Consider the following 6,693-nt stretch of genomic DNA (forward strand, 5'->3'; position numbering starts at 1 on the left):
TTTTTTTTTTTAATTTCGAAATTGTGACCATGGTTTCCAAGGGTATGGCGAAAGATCTCATCATCTATCCCATGACAAGGTGAACATATATAGGCAATCTTGTGGAACCTCCAAATTGTTTCATGATGTTGCCTGTAAATTGTGTCATGACATTGGCAATCTTGTCGAACCACCTAAATTGTGTCAATATATTTCATAATGGACTTGAGAGTCAATTTTCTGAGTTTTGAGATAATGATTTAATCCTTATGGTACTTTTGTTTGAGCAGTAGCATACCCTGCCCCTGGATCAGTTTATCCTTCACCACCACCTCAGTCCTACCCTCCCCAGGTAGAAGGATTTGCTTCGGGCCCTTATGTCGCTCCACCGCCAGCTGGTATCCAATGAAAGGTGGTGAAGGATACCCACAACAATCACCTCATGGTGTAGAAACTAAGGCTAGGGGTGATGGTTTTGGAGGGGATGGTAAGCTCTCTCTCTCTCTCTCTCTTCTCTCCTCTCTCTCTCTCTCTCTCTCTCTGCATTTTATTAAGTCTATTTTCTTTGTTTCTTGCAGTTGTGCTGACATGTGTTACTGCTGTGCTTTGGACATATGCTTCTGATTTTTGAGAGGGATTATTTCTAGGTGCTATAGATATTTTATTGGTATTTTTAGTATTTATGTTGTACTTAATGTGAGGGAGGGGATATAGTTTCTTCCATTTATTACGTTACTATTGATTTGGTATTTGTTATATGGGTGTCTCACCCATCGTTCTCTTGTTGGATTATTGGTACGATTGGCTAAAATATTCATACACAGCTACAATGATGGGCAAATTCTCCAAATAGAACTTCTAATCTTCTACTAATAAATGATAACTATTTATATGACACAAGTGCTAGGTAACTTGGTTGCTCATAGACTCGTAGTTGTGATCGGTTGTATATTTATTTTGTTTCCTTGAAAAGGATTATGATCATTTCACTCATTTTCAAACGGAAATTCCAAAGCATGACTGCTCCTTGCATGCCTGGCACGGACGAACTCCTTAAAATTAGGACATGTACATCCAATACATGATGTACACAACCATTACAACTGCACACTAAAATCAATGTGATTGAAGATTTCTAGCCAATCAATCCAAATCCTAAAATCCAATTGTGTAAAATCACCCGTGTTAAATTTTATTATCCATTGCATAGAATTCACCGAATCAGGCTAACTTTTTATATCTATTATTATGGTGTGTTGGGCGAAAGGTTTATCAGCCACTAGTCAAAATGAGTAATAAACAGGGCATTTTTTTTTTTTTTGGGTTTGGTCCATGGCTCGGCACATAATATTCCGGTGTTATATGGGATTGGAGGAGTGGGGAGGGAGGAGCTTGCAACTCTCAAAAATATTTAATCCAGCAACCTTAGTCTTTTGAGTCTACCTTAGGGACAGGATCCTTCCGTCCAAAAAGGGCTAAATTCGATACCATGGTCTGTCAAATTTAGCCCTTTTTTCACATAATGTTTAAAAAATTCATGTCAAACTTAGCCCTTTTTCTCACCTAATGCACTAGGGGTCTATCCTCCCTCCCAATGCTTGTTACAACGCTTTAGGAGACGATCTTTCTCTAAACCTTAATCCCAAAATATTGATCCAAAACATTAGAAACTTGTTCTTCATGATGAACCCCATTCCATTCACCTTGTTAATTATTGATGGAATGGAATAAACATATTATCTGAGCTATGGTCATTACTAGTGCTAAGTGTTTTTTATTTTTCAAATAAAATTGATTTTCTAATCAGATATATATTATCAATTTTAAGTTGTACAAGAAAAAAAAATAAAAAAGGATTTTTATTTTAAGAGAATTAGTGGTGACAGAAGGGATGAAGCAAAAAAGTCATAAACAACAACCAAATTAAAATTTTGAATAGGAATTATGGCTTATAAAAATAGATGATGTACAATATCTATTGGATTTAGCTCTTGTACAAGTGACGCAAATTCCTTAGATGGTAAAGAGTGAGAAGTTGTGCTACAAGCGATTATCCATAAGTGGTAGAAGTGGTTGGGGATAGGCTCAAAGTTAGAAAGAATGATTAGAAAATGAAGATGAACAACTTGGTTCAATAATTGAGCTACTGTGAATTTCATCATCTTTAAGATGATATTTGTACCAAATGTAGTATAACTCATTGACAAATTAAACTCCAAGATACAATCAAGTTTGATTCAAGACTTTGCAATATACTATGACCTACACTAATATTCATGAAGATCCACTAAAACAGTTTGACATATTTCATCAATAATATACACACAAGTCTGAATTCACAACATAGTAATGCAAACTTCGACCGTTAAGGAAAAAAAAATCAAATTTCTAAGGCTTTTTAAGGTTTTGATTCATTCAAAAGTCCATAATCTTGTAGAAACTAATGCATCTTTCATGGGGCTAAGTAATTCATGGATTTTATATTCAAGGGTCCTGATCAATGTTTAACAAGATCCAATGACTGAAATGGGAGGGTTCACATCCTTTCAAAATAGTAAATATAGGGTAGAAATCTGGTGAAGCCTTGATAGACTCTGCCCTATTGATCCGAAGTTGCTCCCTTGTCCCTCCCGTGAGCACCAATGTGGTACCTGTCAAGAATTCTCCAACGCTCAAGTTAGAGTTGCAAAAGAATGATAATAACTAATAGAATTCTCTCCCCTTTCTTGATTGGCCAAAATATCCTCTAGCCTCCTTGCATTCCCTAATTTATAAATCCCATCTTCAAAACAGGGTTTCCCCTTCTACCAAGATGTCATCCCAGAGAATCCCCTGATTACAAGGATCTTAAACGAAAATGGGATCTTTGAGATTGGGTCCACGATTCCAGGGAGATTTCTTCCGAGATTCCTGGACTTGACACGCGTAAGTCAGGATTACGCAAATACTCAAACCAAGCCTGTCCTGCCAGGCAGGCCAGGTACCCTACCAACTAGGTTAGATGCATTTATCTTGGTTTGTCCTACTACTAAGCAACGCTGGGAATATTAACTTATACATTGTACCACTTAACCGGCTTGGATGTGTGTACAGTCTAAATAACGTACCATTATTATCCTCTATAATTACCCCCTCTCGAAGAGATGCGAGGTTTCATCGTCTTCTCGAGACATGTGTCTCTCTTTTGGTTGGTTGCCATGATCTTCTATCATTACGTCTGCTATCAATGAATCAACGCATTTAATGCAATGTCGTTTGAAATCTTCTTGGACGGCTGAGGCGAATTATTTCTCATTTGTAGTCATCCACGTGCCCCACTAATGTCTCCACTAAACCCAAAGACTGCAACGGTTAGGATGTCTTCCCAGGCGCATGTCCTTCTTTATGCTTTTCTATAAATAAGGGGCTTACACCATTTTTTCTTCCTATTGTGCTTTTATCTCTACAACTTCATCTTTCTGTGCCTTCGAAGTTTTTTTTGCCTTACAGCCATTTTTACCTCTATCAAACTGAAGTAATTTTCTCTCTTTTTACCTTCTAATCCTCTATAATTTTTAGTTTCTCAATGGCCACCAACATTGAATAACTTTGTAGAAAACTTTTATTCCCACCTATGTGTCCACCAAGATTTTACCAAACACCTAATAATCTTAACGAATGCCGTTAGGGGGAAATCTTGGTTTACGCTGATCAAATCAAGGATGGTTTGAGTTTCCCTTTCTCTCTCTTCCTCAGAAAGGTGTTAAGAAAAATAAACTGGGCCCTAGGCTAAACATCAGGCAACTTTTATCGTTTGGTAGAGAAGGTGGAGGAAATGGGGACATCCCACAATGACTTCATTTCCAAGTACAACCTGAAGGCCATCCCCCAACGCCCTGGGTACAACTCGTTGTCCTCCAAGAGTACAACTGTCACGCTAGTTCCATCTCCTCCCAGTGCTGACAAAGGGTGGTACAAGGACCCCCTATTGATCTCTGGGAACTAGGAGTTTGCCCCTGGTGTCTCTTGTGAGGGATTTAGGGTCCCTCCGACCTTTCAACGTAAGCCACACTTTTAAGCCTCTAGCAATATCTTACTTTCTAGCTTATACAAGTCAATCTAATTTAAACTTGGCTTTTATTGCAGATTCTTCTACCCTTTCCACTATAGATGCTAGGAAAGAGCAAGGTAGAGTCACCAAAGATAGGAGAGTAGTAGAAGTGAGTCCTCCAAACAAGGGTCACCCATGGGGTGATCGAAGGAGAGCAGACCTGCTCTTCCCCTTATTCCCTACCTCGGCCACTTGCACGACGGGCTCCTATTGATCAGGCCAAGCAGATCTCGGAGAGCACGTATTCTCTACCTATCCCACTACTTGCCTCTCCCTCTCCTCTATTTCCCTCTCTTCCATCGACGTCATAAATATTTACCTCTCAGAATATCCCTTCTCCCTCTCTTACATTGCCAAGGCTACTCCTCCCTTTAAATAGGACAAGAAGAAGAAGAAGAAGAAGAATTTGGCCCCTCGCAGCCCTATCCAGATTGCTGGAGTTGAGCCATCAGCCCTAGTTCACATTGATCGGGCTGCTCCTACTCCTATTGAGCTTCCTTAAGGAACCTCTGCCCATGCAGTGCAGAGCTCCAACACCATCAAGTGCGTTAACCCTGCTCTTGATCTCCAGCAATGCAAAAAATCACAAACTCATGCGGAAGAGCTTAAGGAGCCATTCACCCCCAGAGAAGTCAGAGCAAGAGGGCCTCAATGACCTCAAGACCCCCTTGGAGGATGCGGCCTTCTATTAGAGGAGTTGTGGGGTATTCCACCAGGATGGGAATAAGAACAATCACCTCATGGTGTAGAAACTAAGGCTAGGGGTGATGGGTTTTGGAGGGGATGGTAAGTTCTCTCTCTCTCTCTCTTCTCTACATTTTACTAAGTCTATTTTCTTTGTTTCTCGCTTGTGATGGCAAGTGATGCTGCTGTGCTTTGGACATATGCTTCTGATTTTTGAGAGGGATTATTTCTAGGCTATAGATATTTTATTGGTATTTTTTGTATTTATGTTGTACTTAATGTGAGGGAGGGGATATAGTTTCTTCCATTTATTACATTACTATTGATTTGGTATTTGTTATATGGGTGTCTCACCCATCTATCTCTTGTTGGATTATTGGTAGGCTAAAATATTCATACACAGCTACAATGACGGGCAAATTCTCCAAATACAACTTCTAATCTTCTATTAATATATGATAACCATTTACATGACACAAGTGCTAGGTAACTTGGTACTAGTGGAAACCAGCTCAGCTCTTTATTGAATATAAGTATATAATGTTGGGTCTCTATGGGACATTCAACTCCTTTGGAGTATGTATATTATGGTTGGGGATAGGCTCAAAGTTAGAAAGAATGATTAGAAAATGAAGATAAACAACTTGGTTCAATAATTGAGTTACTGTGAATTTCATCATCTTTAAGATGATATTTGTACCAAATGTGGGATACGTCATTGACAAATTCAACTCAATGATACAATCAAGTTTGATTCAAGACTTTGCAATATACTATGACCTACACTAATATTCATGAAGATCCATTAAAACAGTTTGACATATTTGATCAATAATAAACACACAAGTCTGAATTCACAACATAGTAATGCAAACTTCAACCGTTAAGGGAAAAAAAAAATCAAATTTCTAAGGCTTTTTAGGTTTTGATTCATTCAAAAGCTCATAATCTTGTAGAAACTAATGCATCTTTCATGTGGCTAACTACTCCCCTGTCTCCTCTCAAATTTTATTTGATTATTGATATTTTTGTAAAATAAAAAATACATATTTTTATTTATTATAAATTATTCTTAAATTCAATATAATTGTCTCTGACTCATTTAACTCGACTTGTTAATTTTTGAGTTGAATCAATTCAATGATAATTCAAATCGAGTTTTAACTATTGAAAATTATTTATATGTTTTAATAAATCTAACATATATAGATCAAATCAATTTGATGATAATGACTAATATGCTCATCTTCATCATCATCTATGTGAGTTAATGATTAAAAGTTTTGAGAAGAAAAAACAAAGAGTTATTTTTTCTATAAGATATTATCACAATCAAGGGTTTGTAATTACTTTTAAAACATAAGAGTACCTCAAATATTTTCAAATAAATGCATTTATTTAAATCTAAAAGATTGTTAAAAGGGTAATTATGGTATTTTTCACTTCAAAATTTTTAGACTAATATTTGATTAAAAAGAGTACTAAAGAGTCCACAATTTTCTAGAAGGAACTTTTTTATACATATTTTCAAGAAATAGGACTTTGCGGTCACTGCTCCTTTAATTTTTTTTAGGGAAAAGAAAAGATAAAATGAGTGAGTAAAATGGTATAACAACATTTGAATTTTAACACTGTTAATGAAAGGGGGAGTAATTGCAATTATCAAAATATTAGGGGGGTCAACATGAAATTATGCCAAACTACAGAGAGAGTCAAAGTGTAATTCACCCTATAAACTATGTATTCAACCTTAAGTGGGCCATCTCTTTTGAAAGTCTATTTATAAGATAGATTTTTAATTTTTGAAAGGGAGTGACTGCATTATCAATTGCACTCCATCACGTAGAATTCCACTTTTCACACCATTTGTATGATTGCACTCTAGCGCTCCTTTTTTTTTTTTCTTTTTTTTTACGTAGTACACTTCCAAAGGTCATTTA

This window comes from Akebia trifoliata, chromosome 1 (assembly GCF_017979445.1).
Source record: "Akebia trifoliata isolate Shusen 1 chromosome 1, ASM1797944v1, whole genome shotgun sequence".
In the NCBI taxonomy this organism is placed as follows: domain Eukaryota; kingdom Viridiplantae; phylum Streptophyta; class Magnoliopsida; order Ranunculales; family Lardizabalaceae; genus Akebia; species Akebia trifoliata.